At 43.0% G+C, this 19,021-nt stretch overlaps 1 protein-coding gene across 2 annotated transcripts in view; it reads right to left on the reverse strand.

The window, feature by feature from the left end:
- sgcd (sarcoglycan, delta (dystrophin-associated glycoprotein)) overlaps positions 1-19,021 on the reverse strand; it is a 130,764-nt gene that overhangs the window by 105,711 nt on the left and 6,032 nt on the right. The window contains exon 1 of one of the 2 annotated variants that reach the window (XM_023406330.2): positions 5,127-5,201. The exons of the other annotated variant lie outside the window; for it this stretch is intronic. The gene's annotated coding sequence lies outside the window, so the exon portion shown is untranslated. Of the gene's footprint in view, positions 1-5,126; positions 5,202-19,021 lie in introns of those variants that run through there. 2 annotated transcript variants of the gene reach the window in all.

Here is a 19,021-nt window from a genome sequence, read left to right on the forward strand (position 1 = left end):
CCCCCCGCCCCTCCCCCTCTTTGTAGGGCTGTTACACTGTATATTCAGACATTATGTGCACCTGCTGGGCCTCCATGATGGAGCCAGTCACGGTTGCCCCGGAGATTTGTGATGCAACCGCAGAGAGAAAATGATGATGCCATAAGAGACGGGGCACAGCTGATCATTAGCACGAATAACATGCCGTAAACATTCCTCACACATACTCCAGTGCGGTCTGTTTAGCCACTGACCAGCCACTCGGTCCTGGCACAATGAAAGACAGTTTAGATAGCAATCACATTGATTGATCGCCCCATAAGTGGTCTATAACTCTATTATACCCCCTATGCCCCATTGATGTGCTGATAGTGCCGATTAATGATGATTCTAATTGTCTGCCTGTGAAGACGAGGAGGCATTGTTCACTTCACACGCCATAATAATGGCCTAATAACTCTGTGGAAAAATACAATTTACTGTCCTCTGCGCTTCAGAGTGCGCACCTCAGACCACCAAAGCCAATCGTTTTTGACAACCACACACATTACCCACTAACTGAAACAAATGGTGCAAGAGAGAAAGAGGGGGTGGGGATGGGTGGGGGGGGCCCGGTGAGACAGTGCTGAAAGCTACAGAGGAGACTCCAAAGCACCAGTCAGCAAAAAAACAAAAACAAAAACAAAACAGGGAGATCTCATTGTGTAAGGTCAGGTTTTCATTTTTTTTTGTTTGATGGGAGATGCTGAGAGATGAGGAGGCATGTCCCCGCGATGTCTGGGCCGATAGAGAAGAGGGAAATCGATGCTGAGAGAGTAAACAAAGCTGCTCTCACCAACCTCAACAGCCGTGGTCGTGCTTTTTCCACATAAAGTTCTTTAGGGTTCTCTACAGGCTGCAGTTTTCATTGTTCCCTGCATTAAGAAAGCAATAAAATAGTGACTCAATAGTGTTAGTGCTAAAAATGTCAATGGATGTATCCCTACACCAACCAGCCAGGTTGCAGGGACAATGGTCACAGTGTCCACTTCTGTTCCTGAGTTAAGGCGGTGAATAACGGCCAGATGTGTTGACCTTTGACCATTTGGATATAAAACGTCATTAGCGTATGAATTTGTGAGTTATGCCCAGAAAGGTTGTTTTGTGAGGTCACCGTGAGCTTAACCTTCTACTTTTGGTCATTAAAATCGAATGAGTTCATATTTGAGTCCAAGTGAATAGTTGTGCCAAATCTGAAGAAACTCCCTCCAGATGTTACTGAGATATCTCGTTGACAAACATAAGACGGACGGAAGAACAACGAAAAACATTGTTGATTGAAGATGAGGCCTTCGGGTCATATAAATCAAAAAGATCAATCAGTTTTCAATCAGTCAGAGTCTAATCTATCTATGGTTCAACAAGTTCCACATTGTGCTGAAATCAAACTGATGCAAGAGGAACGGTCAGAATGTGGCGAACTCTCTTCTGTGGACCGAGAAAACTTTACATCTATTTCACTGATTCAAGTGAAGTACAAGCGTCTTCATCGAACACATTCTGGATAAAGCTCAACATGTTGTTTCATAATCACTCGTCCCCCAGACGTATCTGGGATTGATCGCACAGCTTTCACTCAGACTAATTCAAATACAAACACGAGTGCAACGACAAACAGCTGTACGAGCTTGAAAGCAACCAGGTCTGTTTGATCAGCTCTTTGGCTAAATTCTCATGGAGAGCTGTGCAGAGTCTGTGAGTGGGGATTAACAACGCGCCTGATCCAAGCATCACCCTTCCTTTCCTGTTTCCATCTGCGAGCACCTGCCACGGCAGCGGACCGTCCAAACGCAGCTGTGACTCATGGCAGACACACTGTGTTTACCCTGTCCTGTCCAATCACCCGTTTGAGCGGGATCCAGTCGAGCTGACGGGACCACTCTGACATTTGTTTACACCGAGAAGCTTCATTATGAAACAGAAAGAATAAAATAAAAATTCACAGTCGAGATAGAAACAGTGACGGGAAGGTTTTTCCATTTCCTTCTTCCAGATTTGTTTATTTCTCTCTCGTGTGGCATGACGGCCTCAGATAAACTGACCCTGGAACTGATATGGAACTAAAACTTCAAAATGAAACAGATCATGTCTGTAAAATTTGGTGAGTCAGAGGCAGGAAGAGAAATGAAAAAGTCCTGCAGGAACAGCATTCGATGCATTACTGAAATCTTTCTTTAAACTTACTGAGACGTAAACTTGTTTTTTTATGGACTGTAAAACTACAAATGAACCTAATCAAAAATGAACTCTAATCAAAAACACAACCACAATCACAAATTGATAATAGTTTTCAAAGTTTTAGGAATGTGTTCACTGCTTGATTTCTTCTACACACACACTGTATTACATTATGGATCTACTCCCCTCACAAAGTGTATCACAAATCAAATAAATGCACTGCAGTAATGAAATATAACTCCTCTTTCCCCTGTGCTTTCTACAGTCACCATTCATACACAAAGAGTACTGATAGCTTTCCAATAAACTCTCGGGCTACAGGCTGACAGAGAAAAGAAAATGGTGCTTGGTTACAAGCTAAATAATGGCCACTCTCATAAGAGTGGAGGTGTGTGTGTTAAGAAAGCAGAGTTGAAGAGCCGGAGAGGAAGAAAATAAGTGGCAAATTGGAGGCAAATCAAATCATTGGCCTTTGAGTCTTTTTTTCCCTCCACTGCTGCCGTCCAACGGCGCCTTTTGTTCAGCCAACTATTCACTGAGAGAGCCAGAAGAAAACCCAACGGCCCAAAAACAAAGTCTGTCTCTGATTAGAGAGAGAAATGAGGTTTTACAAAATGTTATTGGTTATTCCTGCTGCCAAATAGCCAGGCAGCTCCCCCATTAGGACTTTTATAGACAACATGTGGATCGGTACCAGGACCCGGTGGCTATTGCCAATGGATACACCATTACTGAGGCTCGTACACCTCCAAATGTATGAATACACAAAATGGCCGACAGCCAGGGGCGGTTTATTGGCCGTTGCAGTGTGTGGGCAAACAGGCACGTGGAGAAATGTGATCGGACGACTGTGAACGTTTACCAAACATTTCACTGACTTCTGGTTCAGGGTGAGTGAACTTCGTCTCCAGTAGCTAAAGACGGAGGCAAAGCTTCTACAGGAGCTTCTCTAAAGTGGTTAGGCTTCATTTGGATGGTAATGTTTCTCTCCTCCATACGAAGCTACCACATGTATTGGTTTTCTTTAATGCCCCCACCTCGGCCGTTATAACCTACTGAAGAGATCCAGTGGCTCCTGTCCGGAATTGCTCCCCACCACTCCTACGTCGCCATTAACTGTCCTCTTCCTTCGTCTGGAGAGCCCCTGGAGCAATTCTTTTTTTATTACATGGTTGAAACACCAGAGCCTCAGTACAAGATTTTTATTTTTTCCCTTTATAACCCTCAACAACAACAACAACAACAACAACAACAGCAGCAGCAGCAGCAGCAGCAGCATCAGCAGAGACTATCAGTGATGCAGTGGAGGCGAAGAGCAGAAGAAATCTGACGAAACTCTGATGAAAACATCTTCTTCACCGACTCGTCCACATTGTTTTATCTCCACATCAGTCCAGTGGATGTATGGAAGACAGGCCGCGCTCCTCATGGACTCCACTCCCCATAATAATGATCTTTAGTTATATACGGTTAGTTTACAAAGTGATGCAAGATGAAGACTCACAAAAGCACATTGAGAATAAGAGGAAACTTTATAAGAATAAAATGCAATAATAAAAAAAAACTAAAAGCCTTAAAGGGGTATTAAAAGCCTGATTAAATGATACTAAACACTAATTAAATCCTAATTTTAGAGAAGCTTGTCCTCTTCAGAAACATAATTGGTAATTTCTCTAAGACAGAAGGAGGTTCACATTTACTGGCCCGACCATCTGCTGCAGGACTCTTTCTTCTTCTTGTGTCAGAAGACAGTTCTCCATGATGGTATAACATGATGGAGAAGAATCTGCCTGTACTGCCACTAATTCCAACTCCCTTTTGCAGAGATGCCACAGACTCCAAACCTGCAAGGAACCTCACCACCATCACTCACTGTCACCTGCAGACAGTTATCCTTGTAGCGCTCTGCAGCCCTTGGGCGAACAAACTGCCTTCAAATATTTCAGACTTTGAGTCATCGCTCTGAAGCTCCCGCTGCCATTTTTTTTGCACCCAAATGTTTCTGTCCTGGTGCGTAGGCGAGTCACTTCTGTTTCCTCATCAGGAATGGCTTTTTGTCTGGAAGACAACTCGTCCGGACTGCAGATGTATGTTCTAGTGTCCGACTGGTTTCTGCCGGTTCTGTTCCGATGATGCTGCTGGATATCTTGGCGTGAAGTCAACTTTATGTTTCCTTAGACCAGCACTACATGTCTGGTCTTCAACTCTAGCAGCACATCTGGAAACACCTGTCTGCTGCAGCCTGTGAGAGGCCTTGCTGATGCGGGACGACCGCGACCTTACAGCTTGTTGCCATTCTGACTATTGACGTGGTATAAACATTTCTCGATCTGAAGTCTATTTGTCTCTCACCCGGTTTTTATTCCCCCGTCACAGCTGTTTCCGTTTCAGTTAATGATTCAGTTCAACCTACATTATGTTATTCATTACCACCTGTTAAGCTTAACTGTTTTATTCATGCACTGGGAAATACGCCTCCAAATGTATAGAGTATCTTTCTTTCTTTTCAAATTGGTCTGTTACACGGGTATTTTCTTTAACAGCATACAAATATCTCACTGGAGTATTTCACTGTTTGAAAAGAGAATATTAAAAAAGTATAAAACATGATATTTCCTATTGATTCAGTAATGCAGGAGATATAAACTAATGTGTAAGAGACTAAAACTCTTGAAGAAACAAAACAAATATTCAGATGTTTGGGGGTTTAGAGGCAGATCAGAACAGAGAGCTGCACTTGAACTGACATGAAGTAGATGAGTCAATTTAGCCTTTTTTAGGTCTTTACTTTCATTCAGCAGTGACGGACTACGTATTCCTTTTGAGACGGGAACAGGGTCAGACTGATCCTTTAATGTCTCTGCACCAGTGTCACTGAGATAAGTGCTGGTGTATTTATCGTACTTGGTAAATAAAGGGGATTTCCTGACCCTTATTCTGAAGTGCAGCAGCAGATCGGCTCCTCATTAACACCGAGGCCACACTCTCAGCACAGCGCTGCGTCGTCGTGTGCTGCAGCTGCTTACTGGCCCGTCACAGATGAGACAAGTGCAGTTAATACTTACAGCTACTGAAAAGGTCACAGAAGAACAGTAAACTGTTTAATAATGAGCGACCGTGGAACCTGACGAAGCTGCTTCTCAGTGAATCAACAAAACGGAGGAAAGAAGTAGAGACGCCCGAGGGTCCGACCTCACCCGCCTTCAAACTCCTCCTCTGTTTTGGTCCGTCCTGATATCTCAGTAACACCTTGACGGAACTTCTTCAAATGAGGCAAAGACATTCACTTGGACCGTTAATCACAATACACAATTTACTGTAGTCTTATTTTTGAGCTTTACATACTCAAACAAAATAATCAGCCAATCCCCAGCGTTATTCGATCTTGGTCCAAGCATGCTGCATGCTGATTGGCTGATGAGATTTACTCGTTTACTCCTTAGGTGTCGAATGACGAGTCATTTTTCCATCTTCGATTCTATCAGACCAATCTGTCGGTCCAGCCCCACATGGAGGACACTCAGTGACATCATTCATTTTCTAGTCCCTTCCCCTAACCTGGACCATCACTCCTACCTGCCAAACCTAACGTTAACCTGAACTCTACAACCAAGTCTTAACCTACAAAAAGCTGTCTCTAACTACAGGGACATGAATTTATGTTCCCACGGTTACACGAAATCTCCATGTGTTGGTCTGCAGTCAATTTGAGCTCCCATAGGAATATAAATACAAGTCCACACACACACACACACACACACACACACACATACGCGCACAGTGAAAACAATACCAGCCAAACCGCTGCAGCCGGTAATAAGAAAACAACTTATTTGACTGGGTAATTCTGCCGTACAGACGTGAAGCCAGGCCTGGGGCCAAGCTTGACTGGAGGGCATGATGAATACTTAAACAGCTGAGTAACTTTTGGCTCTTTCTCTTTCTTTTCTAATCTGGTACAAATGTAGAAAAGGTTTTTGTTTTTTTTCTTTTCTCTCCTCTGTGTGGTAAGTGGCTTTAGCACGCTTGTCAACAGCATTGTTGAGCACATGATTAGGATAATTGGCAAAGCCTGTGCTCGTCGGCCCCGTGTGACAGATCTGTGACAGATAGATTCATAGTGGGGGAGAGACGAGCCACATCTGTTACTGTATGTGCTGTTTATTACATGTTTTATAACACACTGTTTTTACAGTAAAACTTTGGATCAGGTCTCATTAACCTCAGGTCTATTCGGACCTGGTCTGACTGGACTTGGGTCCCGTTTGGATCGGGCAATAACTGTAGAGTTCAAACACACAAACTGCGACCAGTGTAATGTCTTAAAACTCTATCGTATGTGCTTGTTATTAAAGGAACATTCGGGAAGTACGACTTTGTTCCGAACACAGGACGAGGCTGCGCTGTAAGAACGTGTCACGCTGTCGTACACGATGCAAACTGAAAGCTAATTTATCCAAATTGCCTTTGTTTACACTTAATTTCCCTAAACACGGTATTTAAAAGACAAATAGTCAAAGTGTTAATAAAACACAGACTGACACAAACAAAACTGAAGCTCTGGTTTTTCTTCTTCTTTGCATTCAGCAGACGAGATGGTCGCGTACATATAAGCGTATATAAGCGGTTCTTGGCTCTAGACCAGCCATGTGTCGGCATCGCTCTCGAACCAGTCTTCCTGGCGAGACTCAGTTCTTGGGCTGTTGAAACGCACACTGCCTCCAGGAGAAAAGGAGTAACAGACTGTCTGTGTGCCGCCCAAAGTTTATGACGGTATAGATTGTAAACACGTGAAAAGGTCCAGAACCACGACAACCCTGCTAAATGTTCCCTGTTTGGAGAATATCAAGGATTTAATTCCGTAGATTAGATCATATAAATCACACTTGACTGCAGCGACATCAGTGTCTGCTAATTTTTCCTCTGACATGTTTCTTTTGAGCCTCACAGCAAAGATTCTCATCACAGATCTACCTTTTTTAGTGCTAAGCCTGCGAACCCTCCGGTGATACTTCACAAGTATAATTAACTTAATCTTTAATGTCACCAGAGCTAACGGGCTCTCTGTTAGCATGACTTTATTATCCACTAAAGGGTCTAATCATAGACTGGATTTAAAGCGTATAGAAGCAGAGAGGACGTCATCGCAGCAAAGCACGACAAAAATACACCTGGAGACATCACTTTCAGCCGGAGAGACGAGTGTCGGCGGAGGAAGAGGAGAGTCGGAGAGAAGTGGGAGTGACAGTGCCAAGCTCAGAGTCTGGATCGGCACCCTGTGGTGATTAAGATGCGTTGGACTTCAGCCAGGCAGAGCACAAAACCCTCCAGAGCTTATTCAGACAGGCGGGGACAGGAGAGATGAAGAGAGTTTAGGCAGAGGGAGGGAGGAGGAGGCGGAGGAGGTGGTCGGGAGCGAGTTGAGGAATGAGGGGAAGAATTTAGACGGAGAAGCAGTAATTCAGGAGGTGAAGATAGGGAAGCACTTCCTCTCTGCAGCTTAAAGAGGCTCCTGGGATTGACCCCCCCCCCCCAAACCTCTTTCTCTGCCCTTGAACATGTTTGCTCATCTTTTTGAAAAATAACACAAGGTCCTGAAATCACACAGTTTCTCTCTGGATGTGATAGTTACAGCATGTTTCTGATGGGACTGGGACTGGGACACACACACACACACACACACACACACACACACACACACAACATGAGTGAAAGAATATAAACACTCTGTCTTTGGCTTGTGTAATTCAATCACTGTGGCCTTAACGATATGACAAACAGCAGCGGTCTGAACTGTTACTGAGGTATCTATGACAACAGGAGCGTACAGGGCCTTCCACGCCAAGGAAGATATATAGCTATAACGGTAACGACGTGATGAACGATGGTGTTTTCCGTAAACACGCTCCGCTCTCCAGCTGTGTCGGAGAACCATAATAGATGCTGCTGACCTGATAAAACAATAAACTCCATCCAGCTTTCATTCATCAGTATTCTTTTTACTAAGAATATGAATGATAATAAGAAAACTGATGAAAAGTAGCAGCTGCTGAGTGTCTTTCAGCCCCATGGAGGAGAGAGAGAGAGAGAGAGAGAGAGAGAGAGAGACAGAAAGAGAGAGAGCGAGAGAGAGAGAGAGAGCGAGAGAGAGAGAGAGAGTCAGTGTTTCTATCGTTCATCAAATCGCTCCCAATGTGATCCCAGCGACATCCTTCGCCACTGTCGACCCATCACCTTCGTCTAAAGCTAATATGTTGAATAATGTGGTTTTAATAAGACTTTTGTTGTTTCTGCAAGATGTATGGAAAAAACAAAAACAAAAACATGGCAGCCAAGACAAGAACCCTGGATCTGTCTGAAATGTTGTGCTCATGATCTGTCACTTGGCTGTTCTGGTTAGCGTCTCGTTAGCTCAAACATCCCAGCATCATGTGATAAAAGACACATAAAATCGAGGAGTCAGCCCCTCGATCTCTACTGCTGTGTGTCATTAAATTATTCTCTCATCAAATTATGAAAATTGAAATATCTTTAAACTGCTACTTTAATGGAAATGCAGCTGGTGAATCGGAGATGGAGACTTTAAAATGGGAAGGAGGAAAGAGGAAAGAGCTGATGTTTGTGTGAGAGCGAGATGTGGAGAGTCCTCTTACATCAGAGCCAACACAGCGACAGGTCAGCACCGCCTGAATCCCAGGAGAGAGACGCTGATGCTAAATTGCCTGTCTCTTTTCCTTGCTCTCTTCTCTTTTTCTCCCCTCGCTCATCCCCCCTCCCTTTTTATTTCTCCCTCTCTCTCTCTCTGTAACCCCCTCCCCCTCCCTCACTCTGAGAGGCTAACATCTTAATCATAATTGTGTCGTGAACCATAAACACTCATACACTTGGCTGTGGAAGCAGCCGCGGGGAAAGTAATGGTGCTGAATAATAACAACTATAACTTTATTTGCAGAGCGTTTCTGTAAGAACTTTTCACTGCTTATTTATGTTAACACACAATAAAGAACAACGAGACAAAAACTACACTGATTAAACAGGTCTAATTTAGGTTTATTCACAGATTTCTTGGAGCTAAAAAGCATCTCAAAAAGAGCCTGTAATCTGACTATTTTAGCTTTAGTCTCACTGAACGTGAGCACGGGTTTCAGTGGTGCGTTCACTGTCCCTGTGTAAACGTCCCTTTAGAGAACATCACTCACTGAAGAGTTTAAATGTGTCGCGACCTAAATGTAAGAGAAAAATTCACGAGCTCTGCTCTCAATAGAAGAACTGGAGTATTCAGGTGTTAGTGCCCTCTTTTATTTTGAAGTGTAAATGCTACTCGAAGGTACAGCGGATACGTCTGGAGCTGCTGTCAGAAATATTTCAGCAAATTTTCAACAGGAGTCGGTGAATCAGACGGAGACGGTGGACAGACGAAGGCCGCGGCGTGTCTGCTGAACTGATGCTGCGTTTTTAATCCGCCCCCGTGAGAAACTGTTGAGTAACACAAAGCTGCAAATTATAATGGATTCAACAGTCCTACAAACAAACATACACGACTAACTCTGCTGTTGTCAGACTACTAGAAACAGGCAGCTGCTGCGTGACGTCCATTTTTAGTCTCTTAAACTCTGGACTCTCCGTTGCTTCTAAACTTAATCAATGAATAAATATCACCAGAATAAAAAAGAAAAACTGTTGCTGTTCAGCAGCTGCTTCTAAAATCTTTTGTTTGCTTCGTTTTTATTGGTACTTTTATGAGTTCTGCAATTTTTATTTTGAAATTCCTGTTCAAGTGCAGCATCCTGTAGAGGGAGGCATTATTTCTGTCTCCTTCTCATTGGATAATCAATAAAGATTTATCCACTTAATACTGTAGATATCGGCCCTGTGCCGACACGTGTTGGCTGAATGAAGACCGCTGTGTGTCTTATCTGTGTGATTTACATGTGGAAAAGCTCCAGTGTGACACTTAAACTCTCACTGTGATGTAGCTGCAGGAGGAGGGAAAGTTTCTCTCTCTGCCTTTAGATAAAAGTTGTTCTGGCACAAAGGAAAAGAAGTGTTTGGTTCTGTGCCTCGGTCTCAGTCATTTCTCAGTGTTTCCTTGGTATTACACAGGGATTGACGGTGATCCAGAAAATATCAGACACTTTCTACTGGCTTAGCCGCCCGTCTTTTAGCGGGATCTCTCTGCCTATTGGCTGAGTCTGTGGGGGATTTTTCAGAGGAAGCTTGTGGATTTTCTGTGGCTCAACAAGATGGCACACAACTTCTCTTTCCAAAACCCGCAGTAAATAAATATTAATCTGACAGCCTGAGGCGGCGTCCTGGACGCAGATCCTTGGAAGCGTGGCTGTGGTGTTTGCTGTGGGCTTCTTCAGAGCTCAGCGGGGGTCTCCACCAACAAAAACAATCTCTCTGGCTGTAAATCAGTTCTGTATATCCATAATCCCTCAGTGAATAACATACACGGGGTCCAAAATAGACCACTTCCCAATTCAAATAAATAGAGAAGTGGTCTAAGACTTCAGGACGCTGTATTTGTAAGGCTCTTCCACCATTACTGTAAGGAGCTTTTGCTGTTGTTGTTGTTGTAGGAGTTAAGCTAGCATAGCAGCAGGCGTACAGGAGCTTCGTCGTCATGGTAGCAATAATAAACACAGTTAAGGTGGTGGAACATCAAGGTTTGGATAAGTTTAGGAAAAGGTCATGGTTATATTTAAATGACCTTTATCGTCATGGCTACAATAGTAAAAAACGTAGTTAAAGTTGGGGAAAGGTCATCGATTAAAAAAAACCACAAAAACACAGGAAACAGACAGTAGTTTCATGCGTGAACGTCCAGTTTTAACTCGACCCATCCATCATCATCATCCTCCTCTTCCTCTTTCCTTTTCCCTAATCATAAATACTACGGCAGTTAGAAATCTGCAAACAATAAAACATAACCATATGTTGTAATAAGCTGCTGCACAGACGATGTTCATGTGATTATCACTAACCAGGAACTACCATCCTGCATCGATGACTTCCAGATTAAACACAATAACTTCCTCTACAGAGACTTTTCTTTATATATTAAATATTGAGTTGTAAATAATTGGATGATTTCAGACACGGTCTAAATAAATGAACATCGGGGAACAGCCACATAAAGGTCACTATACACCACTGATGCAATGTAAAAGTGTCTTCTCCATCTTCCTGCGATCAGTCACCACGGTAACAAAGTGAGACATTTATAATTACAGGCCCGACGGTCCTCAATTCATAAACAGCAGAAAGAGTCTGAGATGAAAGTTGCAAAGTATCGACCAATATCAGCGTTCCCTGCGCCCGCAGCGTGAAAGCTCATTTCATTTATTTTTCAAGAAGTGCTCCTTTTGAAGAGCACTTTTATCCAAAGTGCTTCAGCGTGACACGAGTCCTTTGGCTTTTAGCACAAGTGGGCACAAATAAAGAACCGGCTGAACCCGCAGTACTCGGCAGAAACAAAGAGGAATTTCAGAGCAGAACACAGGGAATAAGACGCTCTGCAGAAGAGTGAAATTACATAAAAGATAGAGCAATGTAAATTACCCCGGTGATCATCATATCCCGGCATGAAATAAGTACAGTTTGAGTTTGTGACCTGGTAGAGGCTTGAAGGAGGAGCGGAGGTCTTCAGGTGAAGGTGAGACTCTAGAGTTTTACCTCCCTGGGCGACTGTCGTGTGAAGTTCCAGTTTATTTTTAACCGTGAGATGAAACCAGGTCAAAGGTTTTGACACTTGTGACACAGGATTGGTAATCAAGTGTGAGGATTTGTCTGCCTCCTTTGAAGCTCCGGAGTTTGAAATGTGCTTTAAAAAAACATCCAGCCCGGTTGTGTGGGAGAGGATTTAGCCGATCTCACCCCTCTGAGACTGGGAATGTGTCACCTGCTGCTGCTTCCTGTCCAGAACCCTTTTGTCTTTAAAGGGAAATTCAGTTCTTGTTCAGCATCCTGGTGAAATGAAGTCCTTTGTTTAAATACTAGTATTATCACCTTTTACTCAGCACAAGGGCAAAGGGGACATGAGCAGTCAGACGATCACACAGGTTGAAGACTTGGAGGTGACATAAAACGTGAACACACCCAGCTCTAAATTGTTATTATTGTTGATAATATCTAAGATCATAAAGTTGAGCCATGTTGGTTTGCAAACAGCACAAACTAACAACATTTGAATTCACAGGCCACATGAGGCGTCTCTGGCCAAGATTTTTCCTCGTACATAACAAAAAAATAACAGCTTTAAAACAACTTAAGAACGTACTGAGCATTAAACATATTCAGAAATAACTCTTTGTATTATCGTGGTTTACGTCATCAGGTCTTCAAGAGCTGCAGTAAATTATTCCTGTGCAGGGAGTCAGAACTCTTCATGTTCTCAGGGGGAAAAAAACAACTTTCATTGGAGCGACTGCAGCTCAGTCTCCGGCTCTCTTCATACGTCTATGGCAAAATCAAATGGTGATTTAAGACCGAGAGTTTGGCTTATATTTCTAACACTATATGTCTCTAATTTTCTTTTCCAAATAAAACAACTAAAACCGGGGTTTTGTTTTCAACCGGTCTGACGGTTTGATGTCTCATCTTGTCGTTCCGCCGATGACACTATTTCCTGTGAGTAAATCGAGTAAATCATGCGTGACGGGAATGATCAGCATCAACAAACAACTACATCTGTTTGTACTGCAGTGACAATGCTCTGTAGCAGCTGCAGGAATTTATAACATCCACCAAAACTAAAAGTGACCAGTTTAAACAACAGGACGAAAAACCCTTTGTGAGACACCCCCCAAACATCTCAAAATGAATCCGCCGCTAAAAAGGCATTTAAACTCCATTCAGCATTAATAAACCACAATGGTCACAAACTAAAATAGTCAGAACACCAAACTGTCCGATTCACAACAGAACAAACCTCCGTGAGTCACACTGAGGCTGGACGCGACCTTACTGAAAGGGTTTGTTGATCCCGGACGAGCCCCCATTCGTCACAGACTGGCTCAGTGAGCAAAGTCCTACTAAAGACAAACAATTCGTTCTGACTACAGGGAAAGACGACGTGCCGCAGGAGGTGTTGCATGTGCAAAAGCAATCGATAGCGATAGCAACAGGCTCTCTCTCATCAGCACCTTCACAAAGAGCAAGGTCATTGATTTTGCACATTGCAGACGAACAGACAGATGAGATGCTGCTTCTTGTTCGTTTGGAGCTCAACAACAATAATGTCAAATTCTCCCGTCAGCGCATCAGGATGTTTCACATGAACGTGTCATTTCATTTGGGACTAAACATCTGATGGCGGTTTTGACTTCTCCGCACTCCAAAGATGGTTTCCGGTAAACATCTGTTGTGTCTACTGCTCGTCCACGGCGGCGCCAACGCAGGTGCTCAAGCCGCGACTGTCCATCTTCTCTGATGCACATCACTGATGAGTGTTCATTTGTATGCGTGGCGCTGCACTGTTCGGGAGTCTGGCGCTATTTAGAACAACAAATTTTTATGGTAAGTGCCAATCGGTCATGGCGTACTCTCTCAGGGACGTGATGGAGGTTATAAAAAGAAAAAGACAGATAAGCATACAGAGAAAGAAACGGAGAAACGAGAGACAAAAGCTGAAGAGACAGAGAGATAAACTGGGAAAGAGAAAGAGAGAGAGAGGCTGAGATACTTCACAGGAAAGTTACAGGATGAAAAAACAAAACAAAAGGAATGGAAGAAAGAGGAGGTGAGGGAGGGGAGGAGGGTGAGGAATCATGGGAGGAGAAACCAATGAAAGAGACAAAGAGGGAGATATAGAGATAGAGGTAGAGGGGAGGAAGAGAGATCTCTCCAGACAAAAGTGCAGAAACAAAGAGGCTTTAACCTTGAAGCTGAAGTAGAAAATAAGAGACACTTAAATGACAGGTTCGCTTTTTTTCTCGAATGCATCTCGACAATATACAATATTTACGCAGCGTCTATCATGGTTACAAATGATCACTCCTCCTGCCCCATGTTTCTACAGACACAAATCTGCCTGCAGTATTAATATCAGCTTTATTAACATGACAAAATAAGCAATGTTTGAAGGACGTATCTGCAAAATATGAACTGACGACTCATTTCAACTTCTTCACTTCATCTAAAACTTTAGAAACGTGTGTTCAGGCCACTCAAAGCACTCGGTTCAGGTCGGGGAAAGATTTTTCCTTTAACAGACGTGATTCTGTTGCAGGAGCGTGTGTCCTCTGGGTGTGCAGGACGGGTCGTGGACTTTGTGTCAGATACGCACTGAACATTAATCTTCATGATCTCTCCCTAATCTTTAAAAGGTCCCATATTTGACAACTTCTCCTGGGTTTTATTTTGAAGTGTCGATCCATAAGAAGATATATTTGTGGTTTCATCTCAGTGTAGTTTTACATCTCCTCTCTCAGGCTTCTCTCTGGAGCTCTAGTAACAACAGGTCGGTGAGCCAATCAGAAGAGAGGAGGCTCTGAGAGCGGCGACTGCTTTGTTGTGACATCACAGAGTTACAGGAAGTGGTGACGGTTCGGTTTAAGGCTCAGTTTCTGAATACAGGCTGTGTTTCCTCCTGGTGGCTGCATGTGGGTTTGCTGTTTAGACAGAACTTTATCAGGGGATGAACAGACATGCAGCTTCCAGGCGCTCACAGAACAAGGAAGGCATGTAGCTTGACGGCCAGTATGAGCACAACATGAAAATCACAATAAAGAGAGGAAAATGTAACTGCTGGCCACTGAGATCCTCCCCTGCACTTGTCATATCAGCTGCCTAGAAGAACAAACTACCCCCCCCCCAACCACACTTGTCTCCTCCTAATTGCCACTAAAACATGACAAACACCTTGCCAATTAACACAATGCTTGAAATCGTGGCTGCAATCAGCCTCAGAGTCATGTAAACCACAAATTAAAGTCTAAATGCCTCAAACTGTTTACTGTAACTGCAGTTAATGGTTTGATCCAGACAACAGATGCCAACTTGTTGCTTTAAAATGTTTCCTGCCGTTTGAGATCATCATGGAAAAAAGTTTGTCCCCCCCCCCCCCCCCCCCCCCCGTCAGGCTTTGTCCACAGTGCGCTGCATCTTGTATCTCACCACGGCATCACGTTAAAGACAGCGCTCCAGTTATCTGAAGACTCCACTGACAAAATGAGCCCAGACATAAAGAGCTTCTTTCATTTTAGCTGGTGACAAGTGTTTAAGGATCAAGTTCTGACCAAACGTGTCTCATCTAATGGAAATTCTACCAAGTTAAATATTTATTGGCTTGTGTGTGGCTTTCTGATTAAATATGAACATAAAACATGTATGTATCTTTATATAGAACATCCTTGTATTGTGCAAGTACAAAAAGATTGGAAACACTGAGAAACATAGTGGTGCTATGAGCTAAATGCTAACACATCTTATTCCATTGTGCTAGCAGGCTAACATTTACTCATCGGCACTATAACTAACATGAATACAACTGAAGATGGTTGGTCATAAACAGAAGTATTGGACAAATGACATTTATTTGACTTGACGTCTCTAAATGAAAAGTAAAGTTCATCATCCTGAGGGGATCATGAATGTATGAATAAAATGTAACTGCAATCTGTCCAATTGTTGCTGAGACATTTCTCTCAAAACCAAACCTCATGGTGGCGCTAGAGGAAACTCAGAGGTGTGAAGGGATCTCACTTTTAGTGTTTATTTTTTCTTTTGCAGGCCTACACTAAAACTAGAGAACAGCTTTCAGCTCCTTCTATGACTGATAGTGTCCGGCCGGAGACTTCTGTATCCTCTGTTGCTACGGAAACCAAGGTCTTCTAGATAAGGATGCAGATGAAAGCATAACTTATAGAAAAATTGAAAACTACAGTTTAGCCTTATTCGGATAAGGTACGGAAGAGTGCTGTAACCATGTGATACCGAATCTATACACCTGGCGGACATGTTCAGGAAGTGGTGTGGCATTGCTTTGATCTTGCTGACATCTGAGACATCTGCATCTGAACTCGTGGTGAACGAAGATTCATCCTCTGGGGACCATGAATCCGTCCAATAGTGATTTCAGAAACTTCAAATCTGAACCAAATAACTGAAAATGTGATTACCACTCTATCAACCTCTTTCTTTATATACAGACAGAAGAATTTGGAGATTTCTTCAGATCACACAAATAAACTCTACATTTTAACTGTGACCTTTTTTTAAAACCTCCCAGTAAACACGGATCTGTTGCTTTGCAGATGAACAAATTTAGTCTCGAGGGATTATAACCTGCAAATCACTGTGAATCCTCTAAAGGTTACAATTGAAATTGGATTTGGTGTATTATTGCAAAACCTTTTAATTCCCCCAAAATTTCTGTTACACAAAGTAGGTTGAGCTGTTTTATATGAATTCTGAACAAAACCCACTGATTAATAAATCAAGCCGCACAAACTTGGACCATGAACCCTGACTGTGTGTTCACACTGCGAGCAACACCATCAATTAGCAGATTGAAACCAGCAGAACAAGCTTATTTCCATCAAACACACATTCATTTGGGTGTCAGCAACGAACCATATCCTTCCACCCACTATTATTATTTGTCTCATGAATAACAATTTTGTGGGGAAAGAAAAAAATAACAAAAACCAGAGAAGTTGATTGCAGACGTTTAAACCTCCACAGTTTTAGCTCTCAATTATGAGCATTGTAGAGGTTCAGGAGGGACGACGCTTAGAGAGATTTTAGGGGTATTTTGTTGTGTTAAATACATGATAAATGTGCGGCTGCAATCACAGAACCCAGCGAGCACAATCAGCAGGGTAATAAAGAGCAAGAGAATAAAGCTAATTCTTAGAAAATAAAGCAAATGAAACATATTCAACACCTGAGTGACTCTGTTAAAGTGAGAAAAACTGAAAAAAAAAAAACTTTATGTGCTGATAAATCTGTTTTTGCATTGGTTTTAATGTGTGCGTTTTAAAAGCAGCAACACTGATTGGCCTGTGGAGTCTAATTATATCTGTCTCTGGGTTTTGGCCGAGGTCTGAGGAGGCTGTAATGATGTGAAATGACAGCAGGGCTCTGCCAGGCCGTCACAGGAAATAAGAACTTTCCCTCTTAATTGACCTGCCTGGTGGCTATGGTTGGCTGCATCACACGTCAATAGAAAATAAATACTAAGAAGACCGTGATGGATGGACCCCCAGGTGTCCAGTCGGTTTCACAGACGCAGCTCATTAAATGCTGAATAAAAAACAACACACACACACACACACACACACACAGGAAATCGAGCAAACACACACATAATGTATGTCTCCATCGATATAATTTCAGGATCTCTGTACCTGTAGTTTCTTATCAAATCACTCTCCTTTCGAGGGTTTAGGTTGTATTTACCCCGCAGTGAAATGGACACAAACATGGAAATGACTGCGGCACCGTGCCAGGCGGATGTGGGAAGAGGTTGGCTCGGCGACGCCCGATTCCTGCTCCAAAGTCTAATCCCCAAATTATCACTCACTCAGCAAATCCCCCTCTCCTCTCCTCGACCGCCTCACTTTCCTCATTCTTTTCACCTCCCTCTTCTCAGACTCATCTGCCTCTCATTTTTCCCTCTCGCGCCCCCCCGGCAGCTTTACCATCCATTTGTCTGCAGGCTGTCTCTTATACACATCTTGTGACTGTAGCACTCTGAGTCAGGAGCCTATACGTAGCTGTCTCTTATACACATCTTGTGACTGTAGCACTCTGAGTCAGGAGCCTATACGTAGCTGTCTCTTATACACATCTTGTGACTGTAGCACTCTGAGTCAGGAGCCTATACGTAGCTGTCTCTTATACACATCTTGTGACTGTAGCACTCTGAGTCAGGAGCCTATACGTAGCTGTCTCTTATACACATCTTGTGACTGTAGCACTCTGAGTCAGGAGCCTATACGTAGCTGTCTCTTATACACATCTTGTGACTGTAGCACTCTGAGTCAGGAGCCTATACGTAGCCTGTGGTTATAATTAATGAGCTCAGTAACTACTGTTAGCCAGAACTTGTTAAATGTCACCACAAGTAAAATCTTTAAACGTGTCTGTGAGTTACATTTATTACTGGTTTAATTAGAGCCATTCTCTGTGCTGGAGACGGAATAAAAGGATCCATTACTCTCAACCAGCAGCCTGCGTAACCACACCTGATGCACTGTGGGTGAAAAATGTATATATGTTTAAAATTAATGCATATCCTGTCTCTTATACACATCTTGTGACTGTAGCACTCTGAGTCAGGAGCCTATACGTAGCCTGTGGTTATAATTAATGAGCTCAGTAACTACTGTTAGCCAGAACTTGTTAAATGTCACCACAAGTAAAATCTTTAAACGTGTCTGTGAGTTACATTTATTACTGGTTTAATTAGAGCCATTCTCTGTGCTGGAGACGGAATAAAAGGATCCATTACTCTCAACCAGCAGCCTGCGTAACCACACCTGATGCACTGTGGGTGAAAAATGTATATATGTTTAAAATTAATGCATATATTTAAGGTAGAGGGGATGTTGAAGGAAAAATCATCTCACCAAACATCAAATATTAGAGAATATACAGCAGCTGGTCCGTGTAGTGGTGAGAACTGGTCGAATTCAAACACATGCATCAAAACTACAGATTATTTTAATTCGGGGAAAAGCTGGTGTCAGCTCATGCGGACTGCTGGTGAAAGTAAATGACGGGTTACTGGCAGCTCCAGTGAGAGGTGAAGAGCAGCAAACAGTCACATATTCTGCATATTTTATCACACATTCGTTCCGAGGACTTTCATCCTCCT

Source organism: Seriola lalandi, unplaced genomic scaffold, assembly GCF_002814215.2.
Source record: "Seriola lalandi dorsalis isolate HSWRI2012SDOR001 ecotype SW California unplaced genomic scaffold, Sedor1 jcf7180002054303, whole genome shotgun sequence".
NCBI classification, from domain to species: Eukaryota; Metazoa; Chordata; class Actinopteri; order Carangiformes; family Carangidae; genus Seriola; species Seriola lalandi.